Source organism: Colias philodice, chromosome 17 (assembly GCF_061535455.1).
Source record: "Colias philodice isolate Cphi_HAF_F1 chromosome 17, ilColPhil1 Martin Lab GWU primary, whole genome shotgun sequence".
Lineage (NCBI taxonomy): Eukaryota > Metazoa > Arthropoda > Insecta > Lepidoptera > Pieridae > Colias > Colias philodice.
This window is the reverse complement of record NC_143102.1, coordinates 6,531,965-6,556,030: the sequence shown is the minus strand read 5'-3', so window position 1 is coordinate 6,556,030 and position 24,066 is coordinate 6,531,965. Positions and strand designations below refer to the sequence as shown.

General features: G+C 33.8%; 2 protein-coding genes across 4 annotated transcripts in view; one reads left to right on the top strand and one right to left on the bottom strand.

The window, feature by feature from the left end:
* The window catches only part of LOC149481131 (glutathione S-transferase 2-like), a 280,674-nt gene that overhangs the window by 109,936 nt on the left and 146,672 nt on the right, over window positions 1-24,066 (bottom strand). The gene's annotated exons all lie outside the window — the stretch shown is intronic.
* Window positions 1-24,066, top strand: part of Pde11 (Phosphodiesterase 11) — a 194,359-nt gene that overhangs the window by 40,975 nt on the left and 129,318 nt on the right. For all 3 annotated transcript variants that reach the window (XM_089705544.1, XM_089705542.1, XM_089705543.1), the window contains exon 2: window positions 3,792-3,870. The gene's annotated coding sequence lies outside the window, so the exon portion shown is untranslated. The remainder of the gene's footprint in view (window positions 1-3,791; window positions 3,871-24,066) is intronic.

Below are 24,066 nucleotides of genomic sequence, written 5' to 3'. Positions count from 1 at the left end.
TACAAGTTTTAGAAGCAATTTTCAATCTAAATTTGAGATAATAGCAATGAGAGTAATACGAGAAGTAGGAAAAGTTGAGCAAATTAATAATTTCATTACGTACCTATTGAAATGGAAAATTTTGTATGAAATGTCAAAATATACGAAATTATGAAAAACCCTTTTGATATTTATAATGATTTATTTATTTACAACATGCGCCAAACCATACATACATAAAACTTATTTCTAAACTTATCACAATAATTTTTAACACTTTCGTTGAAAATATAAATCTTCTAAGCCTGGAGTTGTATGTTTTGAGTACCAGTTATTTGGCAACTCTCTATCTCAAAGTGGGTTTATCTTCTGTTTTCCAGATATTGGATAGCGTTATCTATCATTTGCTTGCATATTTAATGATATATTTAAATTATTTCCAATAAATATTTAAAAAATAAATAAACAGAACATCGTATGATGAAACTTCACAACAAATTCGACGAAGTCAAACGAGCGTCAGCAAAATGACAGCACCAAGGCTTAACCGTAGACAATTTCAATGTTTTTCATAATTTTGTGAATGAATTGCGACGTTGCCGCTTCGCGCCTATTGCATAGCGTGAGCATAGATACATCGACGTTATTCCAAATTTATTTGTAAGAAATTATGACATCCTTATTCTTTATTTATTCTTATCATATCTATGCATTGCATAAGGTTTGAATAAGCAAGTTTTTATTTGTACGGCTGAATAGGTATTACATGTTATTAAATTTCCCGTTTATACCAGATTTAAAGCAAAGCAAACTCAAACTGAAACTTACGGATCTTCTGAATTATTTATTTATGTATATTTTATACACCAGACATAAATTACCTGCGACTGAATTTCACAATATTACACTAGCATGTCGACTTACATTATATAGGAATAGCTATCTGTGCCCCGCGGTTTTACCCGCATTGCTCCGCTTCTGTTGGTCTTAGCGTGATGATATGATACCCTATATATTATATAGCCCTTCTCGATAAATGGGCCAACTAACACCGAAAAATTTTTTTCAAATCGGACCAGTAGTTCCTGAGATTAGCGCATTCAAGCAAACAAACAAACTCTTTAGCTTTATAATATTATTATATATTATAGGTACTGTTGATTTAGTGAACAAAAACTACGACTAATATTATGCTATAATAAGCTATTAATACCAGCTCTAGAAAACGAAAAATAATAAGTATTAGTCACTATTTTCTCAGTGTAAAATGGTATAAACTTGTAATTATAAATGAATTTAAATGAGGGAAAACAATAAACGGAATTGCGTTAATTAGATCGGAATGCGATAGTAATCTTAACTACTCTATCGTGTGAACCAATTAACTAACTATTTTACATAACTAATCAAATCGGAGTGGAATAAATACGTAGATATCACTTTTCATTTGGTTGATTTATAGGTACACACATATTTGGTCCGCCCCGGCTTTTCCCGTGGTACATGTTTACTTTTTCTCTACATATAGGTATATATTTTATAAGAACCATCCTCGTTCTTTCGTTCTCCTCGAGTTTGCTTACTGACACATTTTGCGATTCATTTTTAATTTTTATATTATTATAGATTATAAATTATGTACAAAATATACCTACTTAGGTACCTACGGAAAATTTTAAAGTACACTGTCTTCAAAATTGTTTTATTCAAATTAGCAGACGTAAAAATCTAAATAAATTAATGTTTACACCATCTTTTAGAAAGATTAATAAAAATTACATTCATTTTAATTTATAATATGTGAAACTCTTGTAGGTACTATATTTTGTTAAATTAATTTCATAATAAACTAAATTATACGTTGTATTTTTATTAAAAGAGAATATTTAAATAAACGCCATCTAGTGGTATGGTGTAACATTACTACGTAGCAGCATGTCATGGCGACTAAACTTTACGCTATGAGGTGCTATTTAGAGTTCTCTTCTCACAATAGATGTCGTTCTAATTAATTTTTGTTGAAGCTTTTCATGAAATATTTTTTGAAATAGAGTTTAATATTTAAGTCGTACCAATGAAAATATTTATGTTTAAAATAAAGTAAATGAGATATATTTTTCAATAACTTCAGAATATTACTTACTTTTGGTCCCGGCTTCTATCCTATATTAGCTGAATATAATAATCAATAGGTAGGTAGCCTATATTGTGCTGTACCAGATTATAATCTATTAGATTACCGCCCGCGGCTTCGCCCGCGTTTTCAAAGAAAAACTCGCATAGTTCCCGTTCCCGTGGGATTTCCGGGATAAAACCTATCCTATGTGTAATACAAGTTACCCTCTATATGTGTGCTAAATTTCATTGTAATCGGTTTAGTAGTATTTGCGTGAAAGAGTAACAAACACACACACATCCTCACAAACTTTCGCATTTACAAATCTATCTATCTATGTTACAAATTATGTTAGTATTTCTCAGCCATAAATTCACTGATAACAAATATTAAGTAGGTATGTAAAATAAATGGGTAACAAATATCCACCCCCTTTTATATTTTCTCATTTATAATTATCCCGGATTCGGGAAGTACCTACATACTTAAGCTAAGACTTATAGGAAAAAACAGACATAATTTTAATCGTTGAATACGCTTTTATTTATTTACGTTGTGTTATTTATTAGCCGCGTCCAGACCGACCGAGCGCGGCTCGCGAGTCCCGCTCGCGAGCCAATAGCTCGGCCGGTGTGGACGGCGCTCGGGCTTCCTCGGGCGCACGTTGGCTCGGCCGAGCGCCGCTCGACCCCGAGCCATGCGTTGTCGGTTTTTGGCGATGCTCAAAGGCGGCTCAGTCCGAGCGGCTCGCCCGGTGTGGACGGACGTAACGACGCTCGCGAGCCAGAATCAAAAATGGATAAAGAAGACAGTATTCGCTTAATACAACTTTACGGAAGCTTCAAAATGTTATGGGATTCGAAAGATCCAGATCATTTAAATAAAAATTTCGGTTTTGGTACAATTTTTTAATCCAGTTTTCGTTTCTTTTTTCTTTTTTTTTATGATATATCCAGACAACACAAGCGCCGCAGCATCTAATAATACGTGGTTTTCCATCGTTATACGGAGAGAAACTGAATGCTCAAACCGGCTCACCTTGGCTCGCGAGCGCGGCTCGGAACTTTACACAATTAGCTCGGGTGCCACGGCTCGCGAGCAGGAAGTCTGAGCGCGGCTCCCGAGCCGCGCTCAGCCGGTCTGGACGCGGCTATTCACTTAGCCCCATTGCTCGATGTTATAGGAACAAAGTTAAATAAGGTTTAAATCGATCCATTTGTTTTTGACTAGATATATATATCTTTACAAACAAATCAAAAATCTTTCCTCTAAAATATTGGTATCTACTGCAGATTGCATGCATAAGTGCTTATGATGTATGATGCATGCATATTATAACTATGCGATATTTAAATAGCAGCAATCTATACATGTGTATGTATTCTAGATATTTCGATTTTCTATTCATATTATAATATCAACATAGTTAATATCCATGTCTAATAATATGAAACTAACTACTAGCTGTGCCCTGCGGCTTTACTCGCAGTGCTCCACTCCTGTTGGTCTTAGCGTGATGTTACTTAGCCTATAAGCCTTCCTCGATAAATGGGCTATCTAACACCGAAAGAATTTATCAAATCGGACCAGTAGTTAATGAGATTAGCGCGTTCAAACAAACAAACTGTTGAGGCTTATAATATTAGTATAGATCAACACAATATTATCCTTGTCTAATAGTATTAAACTATTACAGGACGGCATCAAGCTGGCGTCGTCGGGCGCGGGCAGCCCGGCGCCGCAGCCGGTGCAGTGGCGCGTGCGCAGGAAACCAGGTAAATAGTGTGGCCATATCAGTTTATGTATGTTATGTATTGAATATGTACCTACATTTAATATTGGTAGTGTTATAGGTAGATGTATGTTATAACAAAACGATAAGGTAAAGCTTTTGCTAACCGGTGGTTATTTATTTTTATGTACTTAATATGTAGCCTGTGGCCTGTAGGTATTATATACGCTTTATATTATGACAAGTCTTGGTGGGTAAATAAATTCAGTAATTGTAGCAAATTATAAAAATCGTAATTATTGAACGACTCATGATGCGAAGCATCAGAGAGTGCTTTACGATCGAAAAATTTTTTTCGCCTCATTTTTGCAGCTATTCTTATATAGCCTTGTTAGTTCACGGAATCAAGATATTATGCATACTATTGTCGAGATAATATAATGGAGATTAATCCCATACTTTTTAAAAATTGATTTACTTCAATAGAATTGAAAAAAAAACACCGAAATAGGTCAAAAAATTTTCCTGTCCGTCGAATGTGTGAAACCTGAAAACACTATAACTTGTGAAAAAATCCATCATTTGAGTTAATTTTTTTTTAAAATATTCTAATCGACGATTGTAGGTCACTGAATGCGAATGATTAATTAATTCAGTGTCGTTTAATTGCAATTAATAAAAAACGAAAACTACAATAAGTTTTTTTTATATATATATATTTCATAATTAAATGAGCATTATGAGTCGTGCACTTTTTGGATTTTCCAAACTTTTTTTGATATTTCATAGATCGATAGAGTCATAGAGCATACATCAACTTTTAAATATCCCATTTTTTATAGTATGATACATTACAATATGCTTTTCTCTACAGAAAGTGATTTTTTTGGATGTCTCCACTGGGAATGATAATGTATAATGAACCTCAAATCTCAGTTATAAAATGCCGCTACTATTGTACCATGGAGTCGACAAATAATTATTTATTAAAGTAGTTAGAGCGAAAATAATGTGATAAGTACCTATACCATTTTACGATAAAACACACTTGGAATTTTATAAATACTCGAGGTTGTCCTGCTTTCAAATTAAAACTTGGCCATGAGATTTGAAAATGACTCCGCCAATGTCAACTAGCTACTTTGAGGAAGAGATATTTTTTTGTAAATTTTCAATATTCTGGTAAATTGATCTTTATCTATATATTTGATCTTTATCTTTAACTAAATATAAATGCTATAAGTATAGCAAATCCATTCGACCAGTAAAATATATTTTTATTACCAATGATACGGTACGAATACGATAAATGATCGTATGAAACCACGACTCAGATTTCGATGATTTCTTTGATAATACAAAAAAAAGTACCTACATAAACAGAAAACAATATAAAAATTAAAAAGGAAAGGAAGTGGCAACTTCGAAACATAATTTCGTAAATATATAAACCTACTTATTATGTACATCAACCTAAAAAAACATACATCAAAGTAAATATGTAGTTCGTTTCGAGTAAATAATCAGTTTTACGATTTCCTTAAAGCGGTGATGCAATAAATAACCCACTGGTAATAAAGCGATGGTTTCCCAGAGAGCATTTCATGATTCATAAAATCCTATACTGCAGTGTTGTGGGTTTAGTCCGTAGGTTTAATCTGTAAATGCATTTCCTAGGCATAGGTTACGAGTTTCATGCAATAAAACACCGCTTTATTACCGTCATATTCTCTTTTGTCCGTCATAGCTCTGCTATAAATATATCTGATAATTTAACTCAAATTATATAGGCGGTTGCAATGGAAGGGTGCAATAAAAATATAATTGCTTCTTGATTTTATATGCAACGGCTGAATAATAATTGGTTGTGAGTGTATGGAATTACTTTTATGTTCGTATTATAAAGACGGTATATCAAATAGTTTTATGGATAGTTCGAAGATATTAACTAACAAATGTAAATTATACCACCTAGATATAAATTTGAACAGATTATCTTGAGAGCTGGTAAATCGTTTATTGTGCTTTTTATGGGGATATTGTAATGAATAATTATTAAATATGCTTTCAGATTTTGTAATTTATTCTTCAAAATCTATAAGTCTAATGCGTGCTACACATAATATATAGTATAGTAGAGCAAATTTTTATTGTAAGTTTCCCCTGGTTGTATAGTATGGTATGGTGCTATAATATTTTTGGTAGCTGCTGGTTGTTTCTATATAGGGCCATAATACAATGCAAAATAAGCATGGTTTTAGACACCGCTACCTTTATTTTACTGCCTATCATAAATCGCAAGTACTCTATAAAGTTATGTTATAATCAATTTCGTATGATTAATTTAAAGCTGCGTCGTAATACAAGCACGAATCCATTATTAAAAGTTTTAATTATGTAGCGGCGGTTGTATGAAGTTAATGAAAACACGTCTGACCCACGGATCGTCAACTGAAATACGCCTATTACGGGAATATCTCGATTATTAATGGTTTTCATTACGTTGCCTTTTAATCCTAATAGACCGTAATGGGCCCTTATGACGGATAGCATCGTTATTATGAGCTGAATGTTAATTTGGTTTATCATCGCTTTATTACGCTCATCTAATGTTACTGCGGTTAATTTGGTTATCTAGATTACGTACATTGTTGAATTTTCGAAACTAAACTGGAACAACAAATGAACCATTTATAAACTCTCTTCTGTGTTCTAATTTATATTTAGAATTGTTACTTCTACCGCCACAATAAATGAATAAATTAGAGAAGCTTTGTTTATCGTAATTCGTATCTTACCTTACTTATTTATAATTACTGTTTCACGAATCCTCGGCGTTATAAAGTAAAATTTCTCGTCTCATATAAATTAGTTAGGTAACGGATATTAAAGTCATCGAGATATATGTACTACTAGAGGGGTTATTCCAAACAAAAACATTGCGCGCGGCCGATGTGGTGGGGTACGTGTGGAACGAGCGAGGCGTGGCTTCAAGTTCAAAGATTAAGCAATGCGTGCAGATGCGACACATTGTGCAATCTGTTTACTCGGTACTATCTGGTGGTACTGATACTAGGGAATTAATAATTAACGAGGATTTTATATTAAACTGTGTATTTTAATTTCCTTTAAATAATATCAATTTAGTAAGCTTTTGTCGTTTTGTGTAGTAATCAATAGTTTTATCAGTTTTTGCTTCATGATATTGTAATCGAATTTTGGAGTATTGGTTTATAATAGCCCTAATTAAATGGATACGATGATTCAATGTTGATGGCGTTTACGTATAAGAAACTCACATTTTGAAAAATCTCACGTGAGATTCGAGGATGGGGGAGGGGTTGAATAAATTCTCACGACATCTCACCAGGGGCAGGGGGGGAGGGAGGTGCAGAAAATTTTAAAAAACACCTCACGTAATTTATGGACGCCACCTTACTCGATCACAATTTTTGTAACTTTACTATAAACGGAACTACATTTAAAAATATACTTTATTTATTGAGTTATAAGGTTGCTTCCATTCTGTTTATTTACATTCTCATAAACATCAATCGCCGCAGAGGTGGCTTGCGACAAAGGCGGCTTGTGTCAAAGGCCTCGGCGATATCATTTAAGAACATAATATTATGTACTTTAGGCAAACTTGTAATAAGATCTATTTTACTTTCTTATTAGTCCATTTGACAAGGATATTGGGTAAGATACCAGATACCTATTGGAATAATTTTATTATTATGTATGTACTTATAATCCGCGGGTCGCATTTTTTTAATCCGCGAATAGTGAAAACACGAATAAAGGAAGCGCGATTAAGGAACTTTTACTGTATTAGTTTCTGTGAATGTTGTGTTTATTTGTAATTGTTGTGCATAATAATTTATAAATCCTATTGGAACAACTGTTGATTAACCTTTTTTTTTTTTAAATAAAAATAGGTAAATAAATAAATATTACTTAATATAACCTACCGTTTTACTTTGCGTAGTCGGGTAAAAGTATAAATAATTTGGAAAATCCAAAAGTGCACGCCTCATAATTTTTTTTAATAAATATTTATTAATTATTATTTTTGTTTATTTAATAACAATTAAACCACATCGAATCAGACCCTGAAAAATGAAAGGGTTCTATTCCTGAGCATACTCAAGCGTAAGAGAGAAAAAAAGACTCGATTAGTAAAGTATTTCGGTCGCTATCGTGTTAACAAGAAAAAGGATCCGCACATACAGACACACGGACGTCCAAGACAGAACTTTTTTAAACTGTTTTTTAACTAGTTTAAATAACAAAAATGACATCAAAAATATCATGAACGTTGAAAATAGTGTTTTTTCTTAATATGTGTGTGTATGTATTATCTTACAAGTGCAATGTATGATACATAAAGACATTTTAAGTTTGAAAAATCAGATGTTTTGCGCGAAGTGACAGTAGTACCCACCTCAACGCTTCGCTTATGAGGCGTGCAATATTTAGGTACTACACCACGGTAATCTTTCCTAGTAGATATTGTATATACATAGTTAAAAAAATCCAGTTATATTTTTTTAACAGACTCATCGATAGTGTCACGTCTGTGCTGTTAGTCTATGAAAAATGGCGCGAAACGCAGAACGCGTGGTGATTTTTCGCAAAATGATAACAATATTAGTAAAATGCATGACTTACTCATAAAAAGGAAACTTACTGGTGAAAAGTCACTCCTCGGGCTTTGTTTGTATTATGGGAACTGTTAAAACAATATCTAAGCAAACACGAAGGCATTTTGAACAGAGCAATAACACGTGTTGACGCGGCAAGCGGGGGGCACAGTCCGACACAGACTAAAGAGACTTGTGATTCTTACCTCTAGCTCGTGTTAAAGAGAGTGTAGTAGCGATCGCCTCTCTAGTACGTAGTACATTCTATCTCGATGATTAAAGTCGATTTCTATTTGCCACACTATGAAGACAGTATTTGAACACCTACGTGTTTACTTCTGAGGAAACTCATTAAAATATCAAATTAGGACAAGATTCATATTATGTATATGTATTGTATTTCGATGTTTTCGTAAACGCTCTGATTACAAATCGATACTTACTGAGTCGCCGGGTAAACCCAAATTTCCTAAGGTTATGATTATCAAGACCTATTTGCCTAGCACTTTTTTCACTCATGATTTCTAATATAATGTGAGATCAACAATAATAATTGATTGATTGGAATAATAATAAATATTAACTTGTCTGAAAAAATATTATATTGTTAGATATAAGATAATAGGCAGAACAAAGGAAGGATAGTAGTATCATTTTCAAGGTTTGTCTTGTTTTTGTTTACCGTAGTTGCCACAACTTGACAAGCACGGTAATGGATAATTCTGTGGTTTAATCAATCAAGTTTCGCGTAAATTCGAGAAGGTGACCCTTGTTTGATTAATTGATAAAATATTTGCGTGTTAGCTAGAGATAGATAAATGATAACCGCTTGGGATTCTTGTGATAAATGTGTTTTATATAAAGTATTTATGAGAATTTATTTGCGTGATTTATTTCTGAAAGTATAATTTGTTTGAAATTTAAATTAAGTATAACACGATTTTAAAACACAATGTTTTACATAGAATTAAAAATAATGTATGCGATGTTCACAGTGGGAACAAAGTTGAACAAAAGTACGTCATTAATATTAAAACATTGCATTTTTTTCTTATATTAGAAAAATGTAAACGTATTACCACAGACTAATAATAATATACTACGTATACAAGTATTACGTACTTACGTTTTTTGTTCGAGTTAAATGAAAATTAATTTCACAATTTTAAAATAGACTTGTTACCTACTATGGTTAGGCAGAAAATTTTAACGTTTAATATTGCGATCTATTGTGTTTCTCAGTAGATAATAATATATTATGACTAATTTTCATTTTAATAAAATTAAACTCGTTACCTAAAATCTTCTTATATATAAAAATGAATCGCAAAATGTGTTGGTAAGCGCATAACTCGAGAACGGCTGAACCGATTTCGATAATTATTTTTTTATTATATTCCTTGAAGTACGAGGATGGTTTTTATGTAGACAAAACGTAAACATATACCACGGGCGAAGCCGGGGCGGACCGCTAGTACTTTATACAAATATTTAGAGGAGTTATGAGGAATTATATTATGTGAAGTTTTTCATCAGCGAAAGTGCTGTGCATCATCGATCATCGTGATATAGGTACTTAAAGATTATCCTCATTGTTTCATCCATAAATAAGAACATTCTAGAAACTCGGTTAACACAAACTCGAATTCCCTTTATAAATATAATTTTACGATAATTATATGCATAAAGGAACTTTGTTATTGAACGAATAAGTATTGTGCGTAAATTCTTATGGGACTAAATTCCTAAGACGTTTTAATTTAGCACGGCATCCCATTTAATTGTTCTCTTGAAATAAAGACCGCATAAATTCTCGGAAAGCACCTTATTTCCAACGTAACAAATTCATATAATTTACATTTACTCTCCCAGTTTTGTTTTTAGCCAGGCCTCAACGTTCTTTAAGGCATTGTTTTGTTTTTGTAAGACGTGATTATGGTTATATGAATTACAATGGTACATGATTCCAATTAATGTCTTGTCGCTCATGAATATAATTTTGTTGTACATTTTATTGCGGAGTACGGTTATAAGAATACCAATTCTATTGTGACTGTAATATGAAATGCTGTAATTCGCGCCTTATTTTAGAAATTATAGTAAACTAGAGATTCTTTGGCATATCACTATAAATTATGATGTTACATATGTAATTTGTAAAATTAAATTGTAAAACTGACATGATTAAAAAGAGCAACTATGGAGTTTCTTGCCGATTCTTCTCCGTAGATACTGCTTTCCGAATCGGTGGTAAATGTTAAAAATATGTACCTATGACGTTTCAAAAGTGCTTCTAGAAGAAGTCTAATTGAATAAATAAATGTTTGAGTTTGAGTTTGAGGTCCCTCCCGGCTTCGCCCGTGGTACATATTTCGCAATAAAAGGTAGCCTATGTCCTTTCTCGGGTATCAAAATATCTCCATACCAAATTTCATGCAATTTGGTTCAGTAGTTTAGGCGTGATTGAGTAACAGACAGACAGACAGACAGAGTTACTTTCGTATTTATAATATTAGTATGGATGTTAATGAATGACGTAGCATTGACTGTAACGAAAAGCCCTGTGAAATTGTATTAGGAATTTCGAATTACATTTCTGTGTTTTCCCTATTAAAATTCCTTTATTCATGAAACACGTAATATTTTAATACCATTCTACAAGTTTTATAACTGAAATAAATAAAATACAAAGTAACAGTATCCTTACTTTGTAGATTTTATACTCACGTGTAGATATCTCCAGAGATGATGAATATATGTATTATGTGTCTTTCTAAAACACACAGCGTTGGTGAAGAAAGCTGTCTATGAATCCTATATATCTCTATGAAAAAGGGTCACCTTACCGAATATCGATGGATCTTTCACCTCACTAGCAAGAGCGCGTCCCTAGTATGTCATCTGTCATCGCCAATTTGACATCACCTTTGAAGCGCTGTCATCTGCCTCTGCCGGCATAGCGTTTATGAATTCGTGCGCAATAACATCGCGCAGAATATAATTAGTATTTATCTCTAGTAAAAGTGATAAAAAAGTGTTAAAACACATTAAGCGTTAAATTTTAGCAGTAATTGGTGGTTTTCTAGTTGTTAGAAACGTAATTAGTTCCAATATGAAACACAAAAGACCACGTTGTCGGAAGAAAATTCGAAAACCGGTGCTTTGGTATGTATAATAGTGGCGGGAACTCTTTTTCGTCCTCGGAGGACGAGAAAAGCAATGGTTCGTCACTGCCCAAGAGACCGGGAGACGAGAAATTCCGTAAGTACAATCAGACTTGTCATGACATGTCCGGACTCGTGCATAGAATTCCATGCAACACGTGGCATACATTTCAGTACCTATTTGACACAAATACATCAATATTAAGATGTAGGTAATTAATAATAAAACACAATGCATACAATGCATGCAGACACATTGGTTACTGTGTCAAGTATTGCTTTTAATCAGACTTTTGAGATAGCGTTATTACTTATTCTACCTAGGTAGAAGGTACTTAGGTATAAGGAATCGACCGTGATCCCCTATGGCTAACGAGCCCCAGCAGCAGGTAGTGAGGTATCTCAATCACTTTGACCATTCGATTGTAACTACCTAAACAAAAGTGAGTACCTACTACTTAGATTTTAGACAGGTACAAAACCAATCTATTACAATATTCAAAAGAGAAGAAATTGTTAATTAACTATTATAATATTATTTCAATATTGATACATGTCACATATAGATTTTACATTACTTAACTGTTTTAATATCATTTCAATATTGATACATGTCACATATAGATTTTACATTACTAAGGATATGATATAGAGTGTATAATATGAGCAACAGTCTCACACAATATTCAGTAGGAGCTACTTATTATTGCAAGTTGAGATTACCTAATTTATCTTATGGTAAATAATTCTTAACATAAAGAGCTTATTTTCATAGTCAATTGATACCAGAATAAGCCTTGGTTCTATGGGTACTTATTTGAATAGTAGTGGAAAATCATAAGAAATAGACATTGCATATTATGAGAAGTAGATATGATATACATTATCATCATCAAGGACCCATATTTACCGTACCCCGAACAGTTGAATGACATCATTCTTGCTTATAATGTTACCGATGATAATGATGTTTATCTAGTTCCTTTCTTACTTAAGTGAAAGAGCTTGCCTTAAAATTAACACTCAGGCGTGATAAAATTTTTATAATATCAACAGTAAAGTAACCAAAATCTTTGTATTTTTTATTTGTATCTTCTACAAAAATATGTACTGAAAATATGTACAAGGCGTCCTTAGCCATGATTAGCTTAGTATGGTTATGCTGAAAGAACTGAGTGTCCAGAAAGACACAGAAAAATATATGCCATACTTACATTCAGATATGCTTCTGGCAATAAGAGCTGATGGCTCCGCCAGGTTGATATTCAATCTGAGACACCTAAACACCTAGGTATTAACCAGGTAATTTTGATACATATCACAGGTTATAATGGTAATTAAATTTTTACAAAGCCAGGATTGGCTTGTAAAATTAGACATCATTGGTAACAGTAATGAGATTCTTCCAAGGCCAGGATTGGCTTGTACAATCAGGCATCATTGGCCTATTTTCTGCCTGCATATTGCAGCCATTTCAAATGGTCGCGGAGACCCTACAAGCTAGAGGTGCCCTCTTTCTATTTTATTTAAGCTATTAAGTTTGGTCTATTGAGACCGTTACAAAATTAACTTCACAGGTCTTGTAGACTGTGAGAATTTTGGAAAAGCTTGATTGGCACTACAGCCACATAAAGTCCATTGCCTTCTGGTTTAGTTGGACAATTATCTTTGGGTCTACCATGACTAATCCAATTTAATTTCACAGGTCGCGGAGACCATGGAGGTTTTGATAAAGCCTGATGGGCAGGACTATTCCAATTCAACTTTACAGGTCGCGAAGACCATGGAGATATTGGTAAAGCTTGATTGGCACTCCAATCACAAAAAGGGCCACAGCCCTCTGATTTAGTTAGACTATCAGGATTATTCTAATAATTTAACTTCACAGGTCTCGGAGACCATGGAGATTTTAGTAAAGCCACAGAATGAGCCACAGCCTTCTAGTTAGACAATTATCTTTTTGTCTACAAGGATTGTTCCAATTAACTTTACAGGTCCCGGAGACCATAGAGATTTTGGGAAAGCAGGTTTGGCACATCAATTACAAAATGTACATTGTAAACCTGGATACTTATGCCTCATGTGTGAAAGTATAGAAATGTCTGTGTTATTGCTAGTCCCAAAAGCTTCAAAGATAGAGCATACTGTGGTAGTCATTAAGAGGACCATGTCTTGCACTAAATAAGAGTTGCAGACAGTTCTAGACATCTAACACTGAGAGGACTGTACAGTTGTCGCCTCCAGGTATTTCTCTAGAGTTTCGCGCACAGCAGACCAAGAGAGAAAGGCTTCCCCTCTACATGCTATACAAGACTTACGAGCTGTGGAAAAGACAACATACACAGAAATGTCATAGTCTTTGTAAAAGAACAAGTTTGTCACTTCCTAACTACAGATACCGCGGATGCGGGCTGAGTAGGACATCTGAACAGTACTTACCTGTCAGAGAAATGGAGAGGGAAGCAGGGGCCTTGGCCTTAGAATTTCTGACTTATATGTAGTGTACCATAGGTATGCAATAAAAATGCTTCTGAGTAGATTGAAAGGGGCGCACATCCTGTAGCCCAAGCAACCAATCAGACTTTGGTCGCCCACATACAAATGTTGCTAACTCTCTTAGCCCTCACAACTGAGTAACTGTACCTAGCTGAGAAGTTGAGAATAGCTCTTGGCACGCTTCCAGGACGCCTAAATGGCTTTTGATTTAGACTGCCTCTCAAGAAATCTACCTGTACCGGAGTGGCTTCTCCTACCTTGTACAACAGGAAATATATTTTGGAGGCTCCTGATATGGTCCATTCCGCTATCCAAAGAGGTGCTTTAGTGCCAGGGCATATTTGCCAAAGCCTGCTCCGAATTTTGCGACATCTGCAGTCGTTGATAGAGCTGACGCCTAGGCTGAATATTCACTTCCAAGGATAATCCTCCAAGTGTACTAGCGCACCTCACACCCCGGGACCCGGGCAGATACATAGCACCCACGGGTGGCTTATGGTTAATATAATAAATAATAATAATATACGGGCATTTCTCCGCAACTCGATGTCAAGCGCCTAAAGATGGCTTATGGTTATTGACTATTATGGTTATATATGGTTATTGACCCGGAAGTCAGGAGCACTCAGACCATTGGTGAATGGCCTTACCCCCCAACTGCTCAGTCAGAAAAGGGGGGGGGGGGGAGAAAAAAGCCCAGTGTAGAGCAAAGGAGAAAGAGCAGTTAGGTAGTGGTGCCCCTCCACAGTGCCAACATATGATCCTCCAAGCAGGAGGTGACTTTCATAATGCAATGCAATGAAAAAAAAAAAAAAAAAAGAATGCATGTAATCTAGTGCACAGAGATTCTATTTAGCTAATTAAATTAATTAATTTTAATTAGCCTAGGTCTATCATAAGCAAGCTGACCCTATTCTCTCAGGAGCTCTTATGCTATTACTGGGGTCAGGCCGAGAAGCTCATGACATGAACATGACTTCTGAAGATCTCAAAATAGAGTTTTTTATCACAGCAAAATAAGATTATAACCTGACCTGAATTTGGATATAAAATGGATACAACAACATATTATCCATCAGGGGTCGGTTGTAAGGACAACCAGACACATAAATATGCCCAGTGACCCATGTGGAAAGGTTGGTTCAAGTAACAAAGGACTGATTTTCAGTCTTAAAAGTAGATAATTGATTCTTATCTATAGAGGGGCGGACCCTTTAAGCTTGCAACACAAACCTTTATGTCTGGCTAGATAAGGTCCTTCTAGATCTTAAAGACAGTAGCAACTCTGTCCAGCAGTGGCTTCAAAAAGGTGGTAAGGGCACCAACCTGTTGAGGCAATGGAAGGACCATACAGTCCTTTATAAAGTTTTACTGTCAATAAGTCAATTTAGCCAGTGCCAGTGAGTCTGGTTTACTTTAAGGTAACCTTAAACTGTTTAATTAATTATTTAATTAATTGTAATTAATTTAAGATCCAAGTAATGATCAATGTGTAACATACATGCTTAATGCTTAAGGCACAGTTGTGTTAACATTGGTTATTATAGTTATTTTATATACAGATGTTATTTACTGTAGTATTTAGCCTTAGAGGCTCCATTGTTTATCCTTGATGACATTGATCTTCCTTTGAGTTATAATTTTTAAAAGGTTATTTTTATCTTATTATTTGAACTTTGATTTGTTTCAAAGATACAGAGATATAATTAATCAGTTCTTAGGTTCTAAGACTTAGTTCATTAGTATTGGCTTATGATTATCTGAAGAGAATAATTTAAAATTTAGAGGATATATGGTTAGTTCTTACATGAAAGAAAAACAATTTTTGTTGTTGCTACATAACCCCCTTGTATTGTTTTTAGAATTTAAAATATAACTTTATTTTACAATACAAGAGGTTCATTTAACATTCTGAAAGGAATGAAATTTAAGTTGTTAATACTCTTAGGTATTACAATATTAACAAGATAATTTATTTTCAACATAGCGTTTGTATGTCTTTCTTCACCAGCAGATATCAAACACATCTTCACCAACGCTGTGTGTTTTAGAAAGACACATAATATTGATGTTTTGCATTAAAACAAAACATGTATTATGTGTCGAATAAAACACACAGCGTTGCAGTTTACTGCTTGCTGATGAAGATGCTATGCCGGCAGAGGCAGATGACAGCGCTTCAAAGGTGATGTCAAATTGGCGATGACAGATGACATACTAGGGACGCGCTCTTGCTAGTGAGGTGAAAGATCCATCGATATTCGGTAAGGTGACCCTTTTTCATAGAGATATATAGGATTCATAGACAGCTTTCTTCACCAACGCTGTGTGTTTTATTCGACACATAATACATGTTTTGTTTTAATGCAAAACATCAATATTAAATATTTACGCGTAATATTTTAAATCAGTATTAGTACTTCATATTGGTTATTACTTATTACATACATGTTTAATCCAATTTTTGAAGTGAAATTTCTTCAGGCGCGTGAAAGTAAAATTTCAAAGTGGCGTCATGGTAATACCGTCACGTCATGGAATAAGGCGACGAGTTTGATATCTTTGAATCTTGCCAAAGAAGTTTCACTTCTGACACGTGTGCTCGGTACACTCTTTTTTATTAGTATTCGTACCTACTTCAGATGCCTAGTTATTTTATCTAGGTATACTATCCATACAGTTGCACTTGACTACAGCCTTTATTACGTAAGCTACGTATTGGCGATGGCTGATAAATATTCCCGTTTGCTTTGCTGTCTCATAAAAAAAAAAACTTTCTAGCTACACGTAGTCGATACTTATACACAGTGACCTCAAAGAAAATGATAATATCATTTAGTCAGTGTCTTTGTAGATTTTAAGCTTCATTTCTAAATTTAAAAAAAAATTGCTACGTATCTACGTTTATTCTAATTAGTAATAACTAATAGATCACATAAGTGAAGGGCAAATAAAACTATGCTTATGGTTAGGGAGCCAAGTGCAAATTGGGTTCATTATTTCCTCTCAAGAGATAATTCGTCAGAAGCATCAGAGTATAGTATTATAAAGCCTCGTGAACGTCAGCTGGCGCTCGGTTGGGGGGGTGAGCGGTTGTAGCCTCCCACGCACGTAGGAAAAAAAAATACATTCATTCATTCATTTCCTCTCAGCTAAAAATTTGTCAAATTGTAGCTAACCCAATATCTCAACGAAAAAAAATAGTCAGCTGGTTACAACATGGTGTATTATACGTCAGCTGGTGTCTCGAACATGAAAGTTAAATTTAAAGAAAAATTTATTTTCCGTTATTTCCTCTCAAACAAAAATTTACCTGATGATAACTTATATGTAACTGTGGATAAATATATATGTCAGCTGGCTGTATCTTGGTGGAAAAACCGTCAGCTGATACGGGAGGCTACAACCGCTCTTCCCCCCAACCGAGCTCCAGCTGACGTTCACGAGGCTTCATAATACTATACTTTGATGCATTTTACTAATTACCGCTTGAGAGGAACTTGGTCATAAAATCTACTGCTGGCTCCCGGACCATTATGCTATTATGTACTTTTTGTTTTATTGGAATGAAAAAAAGAAAATTCGTTGCCGGGAAATTATATCGCAATTTTACTAATATTATAAGTAAGACAGATACTTTCCTTATAATGTGACTAAAATTATGCTAATGAATATAGTTGTTCTGATTATTTCTTCTTTAATCGCCCACATTTAATAGGGTTAACATGAAATAAGGTTATCGTCGTAATGAAATTGTTCAAGCTTGAGCGAGCCTTGTATCAATATAATATAGTCACAATAGTGTCGTCTTAAAGAAAAATAACACTTAACATTAAGTACTTCGTCTCATTGTAAATTTCAGATCGCACGACAATAATAGAGGCAATAAAAGTAAACGATATAACCCGATATCGCTACGCCATTGGACAAATGTGTTTAAAACTGCTTGCCTTGCAGTTCTGGCAATGTTGGTGATATTGTGTTTTAATATTATCATAGATTACGAGACATTAAGGGCTTATTGGTACAGCGGTTGTTTATTGTATGCAGATGGTTTAATCGGTTTTCAGCGTGAGTTAGAGTTCAACTGTGGTTCATCTTTACGCCGAGAGCAATTTTCTGAAAGATATTTTCATTTTTACGTTACTTCTATTTTTTGAATAATATTAATATAATATTATTATCGTATTATGATAACTATATGCAACTTGCAATATGACATAATTTTACCACCTTTTACAACAAATGTTCCCGCATCGTTTCGTACCGTAGGTACGTAGCTGTCGCTGCTTTACAAAAGATCGATCATCGAACAGATGGCATATACACCTGCCAGAGATGGGCTACATATTCAGGACTTCACCCTATAAGGCCCGGTGTACATTGTAAAACATTTGCGTATGAATTATCATAGATCAATGGGGCACAGAGTAGCGATTTTGCGGCCAATGTCACACGTTATGCGACCCGCATGTAATGTGTGCTAGCCTTTAGACATAGTGTGATTTGAAGGCTGGTAATAAACACCATATGGAGGAAATTCAACGGTTAGATTCACTGGAATTAGATAACGATACGTGTATAGGAATGTATTTGTTTATTTAACGTAAATTGTCCATACGGTTCCAGAAGTCAGCTACAGTAGGTTTTGTGTTGGATTTACCCAGTAAGATATAGATCTAAAGCTAAATTAAGTATATAATCGTATAATTGGACTTCCAATCTTCTAACAATATAGGTATTCCCATATTTTCAAAGCGACTTATTTGCCAATAACTGTACTACAACGACAAAGCGAAAAATTGTCCCCACTATCGTCACACATATAATATATTTCTGTAAAGTAATCGAGCACTAAGCTGAGTATAAATCTCACGACCCTTTCAAATTCCACGCGATTCACTGGTCTTTCCACAATGACATGGAAAAATTTCACTTCACATACACTTTTATGAATATTTTATTACTTATGAACTTGATATTACTAGGTATTGTAGTTTGTTATATTTCCCAAGTGTATCTTTGAGGAAAATGTACATTAGACTATAGAATTACGACGTAGACATTTACTTATGTGTTTCTGATGTTTTTATTTTACTGATATCTTATGGGTTTTTTGAAATGTTATGCTAAAACTGAGAGTCTGAACTTTAAGTTTGGTCTCGTGTTTATTGAAAATTTTATAGCAGGTACATTTTTCAGAAGAAGGATCTGATCGGAAGTATAATGAACTTTGAAATTAACTCGAAGAGTTAATTCACCAGCTAAAGAGTTAACTTGTGACATCCCGATATCCTGTTTATATTAATTTTATATTATTAGTACACGTATAAACAGACGACGCCGCATGCAACATCTAGTTCTACACTAATTCAATACAGTTATATCATCTCTCCTTTATGTCCTGTCTTACAATGTACATGGATAAATTATTATCTTCCTCTCTGTTTATTGTCGGAGTAAGAACACATGCGGTGTGTCATTAAACTTAATAATGGCCCAATTTGTAACCACAATACTCGTATATCTTCGATATCGCTACACTATCTACGTTAATTGTATGTTTGGGAATAAATCTATCTATGGAAAAGCCACTCGTTTCATAATTTACTACCCACGCCCCGTGGTTTTCTCTCGAAGCTCGGAGATTTTCATAAAAATTGCTCCATATTTTCCCGCTGTTGCAGGCTTCAATCTTACTCATAAATCCAATCCCTTTAATGCATTCGAAATGTGATTTATTTCAACACATCGCGTTATGTGTTTCAAATGCTTTTGATACTTTTTCATTTATAAACGGCACAAGAGGGATAAAGGAAGAGGAAAATGTTTTTTCGCTTAATGTTGAAAATTACAACGAGGACAATAAACTATTAAGTTTGAGGAAAATTTGTCGACTAATGTCCTATCGTTGGCTGTTTCTACCCAAAACGGCAATTTTCAGTTGATTGTTTTCGTTTCGTTTCGTTTCATTCTTTTATTCTCGACAAAAAATGTAATAGTATTACGAAACAATATCAAATTTAAATGAAATACGCTTTTAACTTTTTGTACGTAACTCATGAATTAAATCGTTTGTAAATTATTGTTCGCATTAAAATATACGAAAAAAAATGTCTTATTATATCTTACAATATTTAATAAGTTAAATTAAAAGCAAAAGCTTTGTAATGAGACGCAATAAACCGCATATTTGCATACCTTTTGACCTCACGAAGTGACCAGAGCCGCACATAAAACGTGTAACATATAGGACACTGGCTTTAAATAAAGAGGGAAAAATAATGCAATAAAGAATAATTAGCTGTACAGCAGCCAGTAGAAGGTTGTATATCTCCTTGATTAGCTATATCAAAGTTTTACCTTTGTGGCGAGCGGTAAAGTTGCTCGCACAAAACTTTTATTGGCTACGGTTTAGATGTTCGCTTGTGTACGCTAAATATATAGCTTTATATTACTACTATATTCTGGTAAATTACTTGTTAGCGTTGGGATAGTATTTATTTAGATTTACATCTCTTATATTAGGAGAAAATTGGAAGATTTAATTAGAAGGTGTACACTTAATGGTTATTAAGGATGATTGTTCTATAAAATATGGAACTCTTTATTCAAATATGGTCCAATAATATTATGATATAAACAGAGCAAACATGGCAAAGTTATTTTTGAAAAGTTACGACACATTTTCATAAAGACTTTCTAGTTTCTACATCAAAGCAACACAGCGAATTAAATAGGTGTACATAGGTATTAGAAAACAAATGTTTACAAAGTTAGATGTAACGTCGTTTCTCTTTATGAGATAACAACAACGCTTTACATTCCTTGGTGTGGAATGAGCATTTGGGTTTCTGTGGAAAAATGCTTTAAATATTATTCTTGACCCTTTTGCATCGAAGAAACGTTACAAATATATTGTTACGGAATAATGAAATTCAGATTCATGTATAAGCTTTTCTAGAAGCTCTTTGTGGCGATTCGTAATCTAATCAAAAAATCGTGTATCGTATGTTACGCCCACTTAAATAAGAATTTCTGGAGATGAGGCAATGTATGTATATTTAACAAAGCTTCTTTCCATTGATCTCTGAAGTACCTACATCTCTACCTACGTATACGTTTTCATATACGTATAAAATTATTTATACTTTATAGGTACCTTAACAAATCATTATTATTTGATAAATTTAAAACATTAATTATGCTATGCATTAATAGATATACAAATTAATAAGTACCTCCTTATCATAAATGTGTGTTTGTTTTTTTTTCTTTCACGTTGCAACGGAGATATTTTACCATATGATTTTTGTGCCTGGAGATTCTAACTCTCCAGAGATCTAGAGAGGCATCTTTGAAATACACGTCCAATCTTTATATCCCACAGAAATTTCCTTTGACAACGCAGCCGAAGCCACGGTAAAAAGCTAGTCTCAATACATAGACAGGCGCATGCGATCAATGATGACACAATACTACGGGAAATGTTTCCAAATAAATGTGAGTTCACGCGGCGGCCGGGTGCGGAGTGGCCCAGTGTTTGGTAGAATTCCAGTGACGTCACAACTCACGATACTGAAGAAAACAGGCTCATGTATGTGTGTAGGTCTTGTTTGTTTTGGATACATTTATTTTATAGTGTAGCTGTAACCCACTGAAACAATTTTATTAAATCCGTATTACATGTTAAAATAATAATCAAACTCTAGATCTCGATAGAATCTAGATAATAATCAGTACAACGATCAGTTTACACAGTTATACACTGTTTTGTTTGATTATGTAGTTACATTTCACCTGCAAAATCTTCACTTCACATATGTGAGTATGCAGGTTGTGATTTACGCATTAGGTATATTTTTTTTGTTAACCAATATCTAAATCATATATTATATCTATTGGTTGGGCGTAAGCCATAAATATTATTAGTTATTACTTATTACTATGTATTTACTATTTAGATTCTTCTAAACGTATTACTATATTCTTTACCTTATATCTTTTACATGCTTCACTTTACGTTTCCATCCCTTTCGCAAACAAATCATTTTGAGTTTTGGTTAATGAACATTGTTTTATTATCTTACATAGTGTTGGAACAATAGGTGGATCTATTCGAAACACGTGGCGTCGCATGCATAATAGAATCGTTTTTACGACTGCCTTATAGATAACAAATTTTAAGCACCCGTTACGACACAGATACCTAGGTTTATTATCTCAGGACTTTTATTTTGTTATTTTATATATGTATTCCACAACGATCCTTATTTACATACTTATACAGTGTAGGGTGAAGCATAGGTTTTTACCTGAGGGTTCTTAAAATTATTTATAACTAGCGGTCCGCCGCGGCTTCGCCCGTGGTACATGTTTACGTTTTCTCTCCATAAGAACCATCCTCGTACTTCAAGGAATATTATAAAAAAATAACTATCGAAATCGGTCCACCCGTTTACGCCGTCACGCGTGCGGCGTGATGCCGTGACCAAGGGAAAAATGGATTCTTTTTTATATACCTATAGAGATTTTGCTTTGCTTATTTATTAGTTTAAGGTTTTATCACATAATATATTATCTGAATTTGAAGCAAGAAAGTGGCAAATAATAACCTATGAAAAGTCAAAATGTATGTACGTATAGTACAAAAACAGTTAAATAAAAATAATGACAAAGTTAAAACTTAAAATAGAAAGTTTTTAATTTTATGTTCCTAATTCATAAAACGAGATTCTAATCATCAAAAAAGAAACACATAATACCTTTTGAAATCCTCGTGAAAGTTACCTATCTACTCTCCGTAGTCACATGTTTTTTAACTGACCCATCAAAGTTACAAAAACCTGTATAATAAATATAAGGTTAATAAAATAAAACTGCCTTAGTCGCTTTATTGTTACTAAACAAGTTTATATAACATCACATTGCGAATAAATAGTATGAAATGGTTTTTCCTATAAATATGTTTAGTCTCAGCCATCAATAGGTCCATAAGATTTCAGAAAGGCTAGACATAACTATTGAAGTTTCTAGTCGACTTGTTGCTTAAAGATGTTGTTACTATGGTAAAGGGCATTGACCTCTCCATTTCCCCTGAGTCTAGGTAATCTATTTAGTATTCCAGACGGTTCGTACTCAGTTGACATGTACTAGGCTGTTTATTAAATGATACAGTGATATAGGAAGGATGGTAATTGTATGTTTATAAAGATTAAATTTATATTTATTTCGAAGTATTATGTTAATTTTGAGTACGCTGTATGAACTCAACATAATAGCTGAAAATGTACCTACTTGCTTCATTTGAAATAATGAATTGTACACCAATGTTTCTCAAACAATTCATCGCCTAATTTCTTTGACCGCTCTACAAAATATATTTTTCTTTCAAGACTGATAGTTAAATATAAAACCAAGTTTTATAATATAAAAGATTTTCCTGGCTTCTTAATAAAGAATTTTTGTCTTGCCACCAACTTAAATCCTTGTTTAACTTTGAAGCGCTTATGTCATATATACAAGATTCATATTAAAGTTGGGTGAAAATTTCAGTTTCAAGACAATCTCCGGTGAAATTCTTTTCTATGCCAAATAGTGGGAACGTGTATGAGTTTTTAAAAAAGTAGGAATAAGTTTGCTTGTTGGTACACACGTATTACCAACATTAGAATGGTTGACATAGGTCACTTACATGCCATTTAAACGTTTAACATTACATACTTTACATTGCAATTGTGTTTATTTATGATAATTTTCTGCAGGCATTCTGATTATAATGAAAATTGTATTTGTAATATGTAGGTACAGTTCTTTTTATATTACTCCTTAGGTAGAGTCTGTTTCTTAAGGTATTTATAAATATTGATAAATAATGCTGACATCTAACTATTATTTACATTTTCAAATAAATGCATGAGGTAAGGCTACACGGAT